The 15,508-nt window shown below is 34.2% G+C and overlaps 1 pseudogene; it reads left to right on the forward strand.

The window, feature by feature from the left end:
* Positions 1-15: 15 nt before the first annotated feature.
* On the forward strand, positions 16-3,863 carry LOC133832677 (DUF21 domain-containing protein At4g14240-like; annotated as a pseudogene).
* The last annotated feature ends 11,645 nt before the right edge of the window (positions 3,864-15,508 follow it).

Here is a 15,508-nt window from a genome sequence, read left to right on the forward strand (position 1 = left end):
GTTTTGATATGGTGATTCACAAATTTGCAGGCCCTTCCAATTTACTTGGATAAAATGTTCAATCAGTATGTGGCTATAATTCTCTCTGTGACTTTTGTTCTATTTTTTGGAGAGGTATTTTATTTTTGTTCCATTAACTTTCATGCTTGGTTTAACAGTAAAGTGTCAATATTTTTGTTGGCTTATTATGATGGAAACTTGATATTCGCTTTTCTAAATCAGGTTATCCCACAAGCTATATGCACTAGATATGGACTTGCAGTAGGTTCCAACTTTGTTTGGCTTGTTCGGATTTTGATGATAATTTGCTACCCAATTTCATACCCAATTGGAAAGTTGATGTTTAAACATTTAAATGTGAACTTGGAATTTGCATTTATCAACCCTCTAATCTATACTATTTTAAACTGGTGTTTTAGTCATTGAATTTAAGTATTTTTTCAGTGGTTAAAAATAAATCATAAATGTAAAGCAAAACTGTGGAATCTGGTTGCAAAACGATGGATTCTTAATGATATCAGATTATAAGGGATTTATATCTATTTTTTGACTTGAGATATACACAATGCAGATTTTGGATTGGGTATTAGGACATAATGAAGCTTTATTTAGGCGAGCTCAGTTAAAAGTCCTTGTCTCCATCCACAACCAAGAGGTAAAGTAAAGCTGTTGAGGATAATTAATATGCTCTTTAACTTAAGGAATAGCTTTACAAGTTGAAAATACGAATTATTGCTATCATCTACCACAGATATATCTTGGCATTAGTTCTGATTTCCTTATCTTGTCATAATAGGCCGGCAAGGGTGGTGAGCTTACACATGACGAGACAACAATTATAAGTGGGGCACTAGATTTAACTGAGAAGGTAAGGTCTTAACAGAAATATCATTATTCCTTACATTCATTTCCTTCTAATTTGCATGTATGCCAGTGATAGTATTATATCCAACTATTATATGAGGTGGACGTAAATCCTGGTGAATATGAAAGTTTATTTTACTTCTTCTACTTCTCTCTCTCTCTCTCTCTGAGTCTTTAGAACTATACCAAAGAGGCTAAAACTTATTTTTTTTAATTGTAATTTCATTTTGAAGTGTAGCTATTTGAAACTCTGTGCTCATGCTAAATATTTCTCTCTCTCGAGCTCGCTTATTCAATATTCTGTTTTAAAGTTGTTTGGATTTTTTTACTTTACTCCCCAGTCATCTTATCTTTTGGTTTAAAGAGCATTCTGAAACTTTTCTTGTCATTATAGTTTCATTTTGATATGATTTCACTCTTTATGCTCATACTGAAATTGTAACTTGAATATGATAGTAAGCTTGCAATAATGTGTCATGATTAGAAAATCAGCATCTTACTTTCTTTCTATTATTAATTTTTTTAAAATCTTAAAAAACAGACAGCTGAGGAGGCTATGACACCCATTGAATCAACGTTTTCCTTAGATGTCAATTCAAAGTTGGACTGGTGAGTTTTGGTCATGAATTCATTGTTCTTTCTTTCTGTCAATTGGATTTTACTGGTTTTCACAATTTTTGTTTACATGCTGTTTTTAGCTAATTTTCAAAGATTCAGTCACTCGACCTTAGAAACTATTTTTTTATAAAAGAAGAAAATATAGAAAGTTTTGTTGTTGTTGTAGTGATAGATTGTGTTAAAAGAAGGATATTTTAGCTGTGATATCAGTCCTAGGCTCCTAGCCTATCATCTTAGGAACACTATCCCAATTAGTAGCTGGCTTGTCAATAGTTCTGTCACCTTTTTACACAAAGTTTCACTGAGGATAGTTTGTACATTTTATTTTTATTTTCGCATACAGTGCTCTGGCATATCATAATGGCGTGACCCATGTTTTACTGAAACATGTCTTATGCTGCAATTGAAATGTTAGGAATGTTTGAATCACATGACAGCTCAATGTGTTTTCTCGTCGTAGAGTTATTTTCTGTTTTCTTAGCAGAAGTTTGTTGCAGAAAAAAATTATATTTTTTTACTGTATTTCTCATTTTTCTCCTCCTTTTATTCAATAACACAGGGAGGCTATGGGAAAAGCTCTTGCTCGGGGGCATAGTTGAGTTCCTGTCTATTCTAGGAATCCGAAGAACGTTATTGGACTGCTTCTGGTGGGTGCTAGAATAGTAGAATGTGAATGTTTAGAAGATGTTTGTATACTAGATGCATTTTAAATTTGACTTATCAAAGGAACTAACAGCGGGAAACATACTTTGTACTCTTCTCTTTAACTTGTTCAATTCTGCTTATTGTTAGGTGAAAAGTCTTCTTAAACGAGTTTCAGAAGGGCAGCAGTCATATGGCAGCTGTGGTGAAGACTAAAGGGAAAAGCAAGCTTCCTACAATTGATGAGGAGAAGACTTTTCTGTGGCTGCCTAGTAATAATTTTACAGAACATGTCTATTTCTATATGCATATTTATATTATTTAGGCTTCTTTGTTTGATGCTTTTGATAATTAATGTGGTTTTTTTAAGAGTTACTATAAGCACTTATCAATGTTTTGGTAAAAGATGAAAGTATCTTTAGAATGGGTCCATTATTAAGAGTTGATCATTTATGCGCTAATTTCATCTAATATAAATATTCAACTGATTGCTTTTTAACACAGTGGTAATATAATATTTTGTATTGATCGCTTCAATGCTTTTAGCCAGGTCTTAATGAGAAATTAAAATGCATAAAGCAACATTCAATGTTGGAAGTTTCTTTAATTAATATTCAGGTTCAAGGTATTTGAGCTTTCTTACATGGGTTTCTTTATTTATGTATATATTAATCAACTAATGCCTTAAGGTCTTTCTAAGCAGTTGGAAAGAGCAACAATAGAAATAGAAAACTAATTCAGAATACAGAGCATAAAAAACAACCAGATGCACATAAAACAGAAAGGAAAAAATGGCAACAGGTCTTCACACGTGATTATATTTTATCTAATTTACTTTGGAGTTTTATCTTCATATATAGCTATTTGATGATTTGTTTATTAATTCTTCTATTAACTTTCATTCAATTTTCGGTCTCTTATTTATAGGTTAGGAAATCAATCAAAAAGACTGCCTTAATTCTCTCTAATGATGATGTGATGGTGGCAGGGCTTGGCAAGGTGAGGTGTAGGCTCGATGGTATGTATCTCTTCTAACCAGTGATCAAGCTTGGCATTTTTTTAAGGTGCAACCTGTTGGCATAATCCTTTTTGTTGCTATCATGACTACACAAGGCATGATTCTATAGCTTGATTTCTTATAAGTTTTCACCATGTCATTTTAGCTTGTGATGAGTATTTCCATCTGTTATGGTGTATTCAATATTTTCATCAGTTTTATGTTAATTTTGTTTGTTTGTAGGGTCTACTTTTGTTTACAAAAAGTAACTTTTTTTCTTTGGTTGTCTTTCCAAATATAAATTCCCATTAGGACATTGCATATTATATAAAGGCAGATGCATAGAACTTTTAAAGAGCAGTTACTATGAATTAAGTGTGGTGCGATTATTATTTGGTTGTTATGCTAGTCACTTGTCCCTCCTTAGTGACTCTCATTGTCTATTTTGCCATTTCTGTCCTATTTTTTCTTAAGTTTTCTTAGTTCTTTCTGCTCTGATGTTGTCCTATTTTGATGTATTTATTTCATGTATAGGTATTATATATATACAAGGATATATGTACATTTGTTTGTGTCTCTAGATTTAGTTCTTTCCCTCTCACCCACGATCTCATTCTCTCTCTTTCTTTCTCTGTTGTTGCAGATGTTAGCATGGAGGTGGGACTATGGGGATGGTGTTGTAACAGCGGGGACTTCAATGCGACTAGGGTACCGTTGCCGTGAAGAAAATGGTTTATTTTGATTACATCCCCACTTATCTAAAATGGTAATGACGATTTTTTATTCTTAGGCATCATCTTTGATTATTTTTTATAATAATTATTATATATTAAAATAACTCATGAGTTTGAAGAAAAATAATACAGTTTTGGTTTTTTCTTCTGTTTATCTGGATTTATGGCTTGATAGAGATGATAATGGGTTTTAAGTCAGATTTGGACTTTCTGTTTTCTAATTTTTGGGTCATCATCTGTAGTGTCGAAGAACTTGATAATCACTTGACTGCTATCCAAAGGGACCATGAACTCAGGTCCCAGATAGAAGAAAGGAAAAGTTGGAAGACTTGGATGAAGGAAACAAGGCATTAGGATTGAATGTAAATAAGGTTTGCTCTATATATTGTAATTCATATTTATTTGAAAATTGTTAATCTATTTGGTAACTAGAAACTAGTATTTTTGTTTGGGATTTTCTTGCAGCATTCTTATAGAGTTTAATTGTTTAAGTATATTAAGCTTTAGTTTATCTTGACAGGAGGTTTCTACTGGTGTGAAAAAGTTATTGAGGGAATCGTCTGGCCAGTACAGCGACTTCAGTATTCTTTCCTCTTTAAATTCTCAGGTAAATCATGTAACTTACTGTTTGTTTAGTAGGATATATGTTTTTATATATATCTATAATATTTTAGGTGAAAATTTATGATCTTTAAGAAAGTGTTAGATGGCACTAGATGCATTAGATCAATCCATATGTGTTGTTTTAGGTTCAGATCACTTCCAGGACTTGTCAACCAAACCCAAAGGATATCATAGAATGTAATGTCTGCTTTTATTAGCCTTTTCATTCTTCCTTTTTATACACATTACTGTATTGAAGTCATAGGTTGTCTATGATTTTTCATGCTTACGTTTGACACTTCTATCAGATAATAGTACATATTCTTTTATTGCTTGATTGATGCTTTTGAAAGTATAATACAGATATATTTAATAAGAGCTAATAATTTCATTAATGCAACATGGATGACTATAGCTGCCACTTTAATAAGTTCTAATCTTCCAGTTTTATCAGATACTATATTGTGTAGTGACATAATATATCAAGTGACCGATTACACACATGCATAGGCACACACTGACACCTATACTTGGATTGACTGATAAAATCTTATAATTTCATTACTTCCAACACAGAAACCTAGAATTACAACTTTCATGCATTTTTAATTAATACAAGGCAATTTGGTTATGTTTTTTTTTTATAAAAGCCCTAGAATTACCACTTTAAGTAATTGCTGGTGTGATTCCATTATTACACTCGAATATTACAGGTGTGTAGATGTGACTGGAGCTTACAGTGCTCTAAAGATGGAGCTTAACATAAGCTTGACAGCAATAGGCCTTTTGTGGACTACAACTGGCTTTATTGCAAAGAGGATTACATATGGACCTGTGGAAGAAAGGGAAACAAGAAAGGGAAACATGTATATGACAAGTGCACAACAAATGGACTCACAACAAAGACAAGTGCACAAAGGATGATGAATTGAATGATGGAGCAAGTTTCATGCATGGTTTACTTGTGTATCTTGTAATTTTTTGTTTTTCATTTTTGAAGTAAAAAATGTTCAAGATTATAAAACTTTATTATGTTATGCTTTCAAACTTAAGTTAGAACTAAGATCTCATGAAATAGACACATTCAGAGTTTGAATTAGTTATTGTTTAATGTAATACTTATGGTTTATCAATCTATTGAGAATTATATTTTATGATTAATTTTGATATTTTTTTTATCAAAATACAATAATGAAAATCTTTTAATTAAAAAAAAACTTATAAGTACCATTATCACAATAAAAAACCTTAATATGTTATGATTTAGAAACATATTATAAGCGTAAAAAATCGTTATGATTTATATAATATAACAAACTAAAAATGTTATTAAAATAATCAAATGTAACAGTTGAAAAGTGTTATGAAAAAAGTACAAGATTAAACTTCAAATTTATAACCAAAAACTCTATCTAAATGTTATTATTTGAATATTATAGCACCTAAAAATGTGTTATTGAATAGTTTAAGATAACACCGAACATAACATTCAAAAACTGTTATAGAAAAGACTGGACTTTTAATAACATGGACTATGTTAGCATTTTCAGAAGTGTTATCAATAGTCCCGGTTAGCAGTTTTTAAGTGTTATGAATACTGTTTTTTCTTGTAGTGTAGACTTCAAAACTCAGCAGAAACCAGTCAAAACATCAAAGTTAAAAGCTCAGAATCTATACCTTTGATAGAAATTCGACCTCAAGTTGCCTTTAGACCTCTTTAGCTTGCTCTTCCTCAACCCTTGGCTCCAACTTCCCTAGAATTCCCCATCAACACAGCTTAGTTACCTTAGTTAAAAACCAAAACCAGAACTGAAGGAACTATAAAGTCTCACCTCAAGTAAATGGCCTATCCTTGCTAAACCCTTGCCAAATCTTAAAACTTAACTCAGAAACCTTATGGCTTAGTTGACCTAGCTCTCCTCTGAATTTTTCTCCAAGAAGACACAAAGAAATGGTGAAGGAGATCACCAACCGACCCTTAGAAAACTAGCTCTGTTTTCCTCCCTTTCTCTTTTCTTTCTTTTCCTTCTTTTCTTTCTTTCCTCAGACTTCTGTAGTATTCTACCACTTCCACGAATATAAATCCTCAGCAATACCTATCTTTAAAAAGCCAAATGACCTTAATGCCCTCCCTTTTAATTCTAAACCCTTTAATCCACTTAGGGGCATTTTAGTCATTTCACCCCAATTCCCGCTAACTCCTCGAGTGTCTCTAATAGTTACCGCTTAATTCCCGATAGCTAATTAATCACCAATTATATTCCTTCATGTCAAAATAGACTCCAATATACTCACTAAACTCTCATTTATACCCCCAGGCTCACCCCGAGCCGGGTATAAACCCCCGCCGTGACTTTTTCGCTAATCTGCTCCCTAGGATCGTCTCGAGTCACAAATCACAGATATATCCACATAATAATGTGGTCCCGACAATTATCACATATATGCATACAATTATGCCCATAATGGCCAAAATTACGATTATGCCCTTCTACCTTAATCAGGGCCTACATGCATACTAATACACATAGTCATGCATCACAAGTATTCAAATAGTCATATAACATGCTTTAAATCATAATCATGCATTTTACTCACTAAAATCACACTTAATTCCCATTATGCCCTCCAGGCACACTAATCAAGGCCCTTAAGCCTTATTAGCAAATTCGGGTCGTTACAATAGCCCTATAGGGCCGCGGCGCCCAGAGTGGTTCCATCCTCCTAATTCAACCTAGCGCCACGACACGGAAGAACAGGGCCGCTGCGCTCATACACGAACCCAGAAAACTGGGTTTTTCCCAACATTTTTCCCGAGCCAAAATTCTTCCAAATCAATACCCAAGCACACCCAAGTCCCCAATTCGACCTAGAACTTCATATAAACAGTATAAAAACTTATGAACACCAGAAACCCACCCAAACACTCCTCCAAACTCAAAATCACAAAGTGGTTTCAAACTTTAAAAAACTTAAAGCACAAACCAGAAAGCTTAAATCACACCAGCTAATAACCTCAAAGATGCATAGAACCCTTACCTTGAGTAGAAATTCGTCCCTAAGCCTCTTTCAAATTCAACTCCAAGCCCAAATCCTTTGATTCCCAAGTTGAATTTCACTCCAATAATCCACAAGACAAAACACAACTCAGCTCTCAAACCATAACATTTCTTGGCTGAATTCCACAAAATAATCACTTAAAATCCTTACCTCAAATATGTAGAACACCCTCTAGCTTCCTTGGTTTGATTCCCCACTTGATCCCACAAGATCAGAGGTCTTTCTTCTTTTTGGTTCTTGGTTTTCTCTAGAGCTCCCAAAAATAACCCATGTATAAACCAAAAAATGAGAGAAACGTATCAAACCTTACTTCAGCCAAAGCCTATCTACTACTAAATCCATATGACACAATTTCCCTCACCTCTATCTTAGACTCTAACTAATCCTCAAGGGCAGCCTAGATTTTTCCTTAACCTCTTGCAAGAATGCAACATTCCCACTTGTAACAACTATCCTCAAGAGTTACCTATAGTCACCCAAGTTACCAAAATGCCACTAACCACTAATTATTCCCACCGGTGACTATCTCGCTAAACCGCTCCCCAGGACTGTCTCAGGTCGAATGCTGCAAACATAAATATATCCACATAATAATGTGGTCTCAACATTTATCGCAAATAATCGCATTTATGCCCTAACGGGCCAAAATTACAATTATGCCCTTACAGACTAGACAGGGCCCACATGCTTATCTAATACTCATAAACATGCATTTTACATATCCATATAATCATAGGATCATGCATATCACATAATCATGCATATCACATAATCATGCATTATCACCATTAATTCACATAACTTCCAATTATGTACTCCCGGCACACTAATCAAGGCCCTTAAGCCTTATTAGTAATTTTGGATCGTTACAAAATATTTCTGAAAATTTCTTTATAATGTGGACGTCTCCAACCTTTAATGGTGTTTCCTGAGCCATGTCCATGATGCTTGCTAAGAATGTGTGACATCCTTTCTCTATTCTAGCATCTCAGAATTTTAGTAGTGGCAGTTGCAGTAGCAGTAGTAACAGTAGGAATAGTAGCAGTAGTAGCTGTAGTAGTAGCAGTAGTAGTAGTAGCAGCAGTAGTAGCAGTAGCAGCAGCAGCAGTAGCAATAGTAGTAGCAGTAGTAGTAGTAGTAGCAGTAGTAGCAGTAGTAGCAGTAGTAGTAGTAGCAGCACCTAAGGTTTAGATAGAATAATAAGAACGTGACACTTGTCTCAAGCATGCTTATTAAGGATTTAAGCATTTTGGATGAATAATTTAATAAAGGATAAATCTAGAAGCTCTAGAACCTTCCAGCAGATGTTAGGATTACGTTTTACTCAGTCAAAGTTATTTTTAAAAACTTCAAATATGTTGAAAGTGTGTAAAAACGTGTTTAAAATATCATCGTATGCCTATATATCGTAGCTATAGGGGTCGATATGTTGCCTACGGAAGATACAGAAAATACATCGACTTCGCACGAACGAAACCACGGAAGCTCAGGGCATAGATCGGGGCGATATATCGCCTAGGGTAGGCGATATATCAGCTCTTGGAGCCATTTTTGAAACTTTGTGGATTTAAATTAGAAACAACCCTTAACCACTTGGACTTGCTCTTGAATGCTTTCGACCGAGTTCTAGGCATCTATTGAACTGAAAATTCAAATATATTCAATTTATATTCATTTTAAAAGGGGTTAGTTTCACTCCTTGAACTCTATAAATAGGACCTAGTACTCAGTCATTTCATTCATCATTCATCATTCATCATTCAAGCATTCTTCAGAGCCTCCAAGCTACTAAGTTTATTCTAGAGAGAAAACACTAGGGATTGGGATTTAAAAGCTTTTCAATCTAAGCTTTATAAACACTTGGGAAGTAAGATAGAGTGATATTTCAATATTGAGGTGTAGATCGAAGTTCTAGTCCATTTAAGGTATTCTTAACCTCAGGTTTAATCCATCATAGTTCTTTAATTTTCTTTCAGATCCTAACTCATTATTATGGCTTCTGGTTAGGTGTTTAAATTCTTGAAACTTAAGGTTATTCGATAAGTTTCTATCTTGATGGGCTAGTTCTCTTTTTCATCTCCATTTCTTTACAAACTCATGATTCTTATTGTTGATTTTAGGAATTTTCCAATCCCGTTCTAGTCTCCAATATCCTAGTTTTTGGTAAGGAAAATAGGTTAGATTATATGTGTTATGATATGTTTATATGCTATAATATGTTATGTGTTATGTATATATGTATGAATATGTTTTTAGTCACTTGTGGCTTACAGTTGCTTAGATAGCAAACCCCAAGATTTTTATCATTATCGTGGTTTAGAGTTATGATTTCCCTACCTCGATTAGTATATAGAGGACCTAGATGGGCTATCATATTCTATTTTATGATCTAACCTACCTCAATTAGTAGACTGAGGACCTAGATGGTTTTATCACATACCACGGTAATGAGTTGATGGCCATTAATATTGTAGTCTTATATGATATATTTTTTACGTCATATGTTTTATAGTATATGTTTTATGATATAGTCTTATGATTTATGATATATGTTTTTAGTAGATTTTCCTTGCTGGGCATTAGACTCGTTCCTTTTATTTTAGATGGTGCAGGAAAATAAACTTGCAAGGCGGAATGGATTCGTGGCAGCTTGGCATGTGTATTGGGGATGGACTGATTAAATGGACTGTTGGAAGATCGAGGATGACGTTGTTTCAAGTCTTTTAATTTATGTTTTTATGTATTTCTGCACTTAGTTTTTTTAACCAATTAATTAAAGTTTATGTTTATGTTTTTATGTATTAAACAATGGGATCCCATACCATATTTTGTATTCCGTACCATATTTTGGATTTTTTTTTTATTAAAGTTCTAATATTTTAAGTATATATGTATTCCAAAATAGTAGCTATGTTTTAGTAGTTTTTAATGGTCCAAGGTCTTAGAATTAGTTGGGTCATTACCTCTATCACCCTCTGAGGTTTGAGAGATAAGATAAGCGGTGTCTGTAGTCCTGGAACCTTTCCCATAAAACATAGTTTCTAACTGTCGGGAGTTTCAAACGTTGCTTGCTTGCGTCTACAGTCAATGGTTGTGCCATGCCTTGCTCGCCAATCCATGCCCAATATTACATCTAAGTCCTTGATCTCTAACTCTATCAGGTCTCCTTCTAGTTCTGTGTCCTCAACTTTGATCAGTACTCCTTGTATTATTCGTGATGATAGAACTACTTCGCTTGAAGGCAATTCCGTAACAAACCTAGCTCTAAATCTTTCACAAAGTTTGTCTAATTTTTCTATCATTCCTAACGAGAAATACGAGTGTATTGCTCCCAAATCAAACAATACTTAACATATACTATTGAGGATAGGAAGTTGACGTGTGGCCAATTTATTACTAGCTTCGGCTTCTACCTGGATCAAGGTAAAGACTCTGGCTGGAACAATCTTATTGTCCTTCTTTTCTTCTGTTTTAAGCTACGGACATTCCTTTTTCCGATGACCTTCCTGGCCACAATTGAAACAACCCTTAGTGTTTGCAAAACACTCCCCAGGATGTCTTTTCTAACACTTTGAGCACTGTGGGTATTCTACATAACCCGACCTATTACTCCCATTATTTGTCCGTGCTCTGTTGTCATTGTAAGCTTGTTTACTTTCAGGATGCTTCCTTTTCTGGTCATTATTGTTGTGTTGGTGGTTGTTGTTGTGTTTTCGACCATTCTGAGTTTGATTTTGCTGCTTGGGTTCAGACTTGTTGGCTTCCTCCTTACTAACATTTTCTTGGAGTCTTTCCACCTCTATAGCCATTTCTAGAGAATCGGCGTAAGAAGTGGTTCCAGAATTTGCAAGCTTGACTCCTAGCTCAATCTTGGGTCTGACTCTCCTAGTGAACTTGGTAACCCTCAAGAAATCGGTTGGGACCAATTCTGGCGCGAACTTGGCTAGTAGATCGAATTGTTGAGTGTATTGACTACTTTCAAATTGCCCTGCTTTAGACTGGAAAATTCTTCCATGCTCGTAGTGATGACTGTCGAGTTGTAATACTTTTTGTGAAACAAATCCACAAATCTAGCCCAAGAAATGGCGGCGACATCATGAGTCTGATGTACTAAATCCCACCAGATTTTAGCATCATTTTTTAGAAGAGAAGAAACGCAGGATATGCGATCTGCGTTGCCGAGGTTCATGTGTGCTAGAATAGGCTCTACATTCATGAGCCATTCTTCTGCCTCGAAGAGTTCAGTTGTCCCTTCAAAGTTTGGAGAGTGATACTTATAGAAACACTCGTAGACTGGTTCTATGTATTGAGCTGGATAAGGCGCATAGTTCACCCTCGGCCATCCCCCATATGGGTATCCTACTTGCTGGGGTGCTTGAGCTGCTGGCTGAGGCTGGGGCTGAGTCTAAGGTTGCAGCTGGGTATGTTGTCGTTGTTGCTGCAACAGTTCTTCCACTTATTGATGTAGCTTGACAATCTCAATGGTGTTATCAATTGGTAGCACGCGTTCCCCTTCTTCGGACTGGAGGGGCTTTGTTAGTCTCATTGGCGACGCTGGAAGCATTGTCGTTCGTGCATGCAGACCTTCATAGCGACGTCTTCAGCAAAGTTCTAATAGTTGAGAAAACACGTTAGAACTTACCCTAATAGGTCCTAAGGCTAAACTTAATCTAAGCACACATAACTCAAACCTATCAGTTATGATTTCTTATGAAAAATTATGTAAGTCGTCTTTATAAATTAGGGTGTGTTTCTATATTTAGAACAATAAGCCATCTTTATTATTTTCTAAGCATGTTTCTAACCATCCTATATGACTTAATTATCAGGCTTGAAACTCGTCGATGTTCAAAAGTTAACCATATTAAGGGAGGGTTGGGATCAGTAAAATCTTTCCCACTACTATGGCCCCCTAAACTCTCAATACAGAACCCAGTTCATTGATTTATATCCACCCTCGCTTGACTCAGTCATTATTTATTGAATTTATTCTAAATTTATTACGATTGTAGAAAAAATCAAACTCATACTTGTCATTCACAAATAACAACTTTATTTATTTGGAAAAATATTTTCACTAAGTACAATCATAAATTCAAAGATAAATAAATAAAGTAATAAATAAATAAACTAAACTAAAAATAACTAGGGTAAATCTAAAAATCAAGATCCTCTACATCTGACCCTTCATCTAGCATATCATCATCTATTTCTTCATAATCATCATTACTATGAGCCTCGAAACTACCTCGGGGAATTTACATTAAGATATTATGCTTTTGTTCATTTGTGAATTGAAATTCAAACTTAGAGATGAACCTTAGTACAAGGAAATAATATCTCATGGCTACCGATAATTCATCTTCATTATCTATAGTCTCCCATATTTCTTCTAATTTTGAAACTACAATTGGAAAATCCTTAAAAAGCCTAATTACTAAGACATATTGTTCCATGGCTCTCATCATAATTTTCTTAGTGGTTTGAAGGTTAACTATCTCCTTGTGAAATAGGATCAATCTTTGAGTGATTCTTTTTAGCACTCTTATTGTATTCCTTGACTCTCTAATCCTTTTCAATGCCTTTATGGCTCGGATATCATGATAGGTCAAAACTCCATTCATTTTGACTAAAAATATAATGGCTAAAGCGTTAGCTATTAACATAAACATAATAATCATAACATAAACACTTACATTGGCGGTTAGATTCGGAGCTTTTGCGTGTGTATCAAGGAGAACTTCACGCATATGAACTGTGGGCCTGACTCCAACTGCAATGCCCTGACTAATTCTAGACCTCGGACCATTAAAAACTACTAAACATAACTACTATTTTGGAATACATTCAAAAAATAATAGAACTTTATTAAAAATCCAAAATACGGGATCCCATTGTTTAATACATAAAACATAAAGAAAAGCATAAAACTTTATTTAATTGTTCAAAAACTAATTGCGGAAATAAATACATAAATTAAAAGACTTGAAATAACTTCATCCTTGATCTTCCAGTAGTCCATCCATTCAGTCCATCCCCAATACATATGCAAAAGCTGCCATGAATCCATCCTGCCTTCCAAGCTTATTTTCTTGTACCATCTAAAATAAAAGGAATGAGCCTAATGCCCAGCAAGGAAAATCTACTAAAACATAACATAAATTATAATACTATAAACATATACTATAAAACATATAACGTAAAAACGTATATCATATAAACATAGTACTACAATATTAATGGGCATTAACTCATTACCGTAGCATATGATAAAACCATGTAGGTCCTCAGTCTACTAATCGAGGTAGGTTAGATCATAAGGTAGTATATGATAACCAATCTAGGTCCTCTGTCTACTAATCGAGGTAGGGTAAATCATAGCTCTAATCTACAATAATGAAAAAAATCTTGGGATTTGATTAGCTATCTAAGCAACTATAATACCCAAGTGACTATAACATAAAACATATTCATATACATATATAACATATCATATCATATCATAACACATATAATATAACCTATTTTCCTTACCAAAAAGTGGAATATTGGAGACAAGAACGGGATTGAAAACTCCTAAAACCAAATAGTAAGATCCATAAATTTTCTAAAGAAATGGAGATGGAAAGGAGATCTAAACCATCAAGATAGAAACTTACCGAAAAACCTTATGTTTCAAGAAACTTAAACACCTAACCAAAAGCCATAATAACAAGTTAGGATCTGGAAGAAAATGAAAGAAAATAAAAGAACTATGATGGATTAAACCTGAGGATAAGAATACCTTGGATAGTCTAAGACTTTGATCTACACCTCAATACTGAAATATCACTTTATCTTACTTCCATGGTGTTTATAAAGCTTAGATTGGAAAGCTTTTAAATCCCAAAACCCTAGTGTTTTCTCTCTAGAATAAACTTAACAGCTTGGAGGCTCTGAAGAATGCTTGAATGATGAATGAAATGGTTGAGTACTACGTCATATTTATAGAGCTCGAGTGAAACTAACCCCTTTTAAAATGAATAATAATTAAATAATTTTGAATTTTCGTTTCAACAGATGCCCAGAACTCGGTCAAAAATGTTCAAGAGCAAGTTCAAGTCGTTGAGGGCTATTTTTAGCTCGGTTCTACCAAATTTTCAAAAATCAACCCAAGGGTCGATATATCGCCCTACCCTAGGCGATATATCCCCTATACCTATGCCCCGAGCCTACGTGGTTTCATTTGTACGAAGTCAACGTGTTTTCCATATCATCCGTAGGCGATGTATCGGCCCTATAGATGCGATATATCGGCATACGCTAATATTTTAAACATGTTTTTGCACACTTTCAGCGTATTTGAAGTTTGGTAAAACAGATTTGACTGGGTAAAACGTAATCCTAACAGCTGCTAGAAGTTTCTAGAGCTTCTAGATCATCTTTTATTAAATTATTCATCTAAAATCCTTAAATAAACATGCATGTGAGAAGTGTCACGTTCTTATTAGTTATATCTAAACCTTAGGTTATAATAAATAATATTTCTAGGACCAGCTATATTAATCAAACCTTATGTTAAAATTAATATTTCTAAACTATAGGTTGAACTTATAAAATCCATAATTGTTTCTATGAGTTTCCAACTAAATCCCGGCTTAAACCAATAATCACGAAAATTAAAATACTACAAGCTACTACTAGCTACTACTACTACTACTATCTAGCTAAGTAAAATTCTGAGATACTACAAGCTTATAAATTCTTTTTGGGATCCTGTGTGTGTACTCAAACATTTTAATGAAAAGTAATACTTCTTTGACCAAAAATTTTAATACCTAAGCCATTAGTTAACTCTAATCACACATTTAAGTCCAAATGACATGTTTAACAAGCTAAGCACTATTTTAATCACACGGTGTAACGGTCCTGGATTAGTAAGGCATTACAGGTTTCTTCTCACTACTCTCAAGATGTATCATGTTTCAGAGAATGATTTGAAAGCCCTTGA

The sequence above is a fragment of the Humulus lupulus genome, chromosome 4, assembly GCF_963169125.1.
Source record: "Humulus lupulus chromosome 4, drHumLupu1.1, whole genome shotgun sequence".
NCBI lineage: Eukaryota > Viridiplantae > Streptophyta > Magnoliopsida > Rosales > Cannabaceae > Humulus > Humulus lupulus.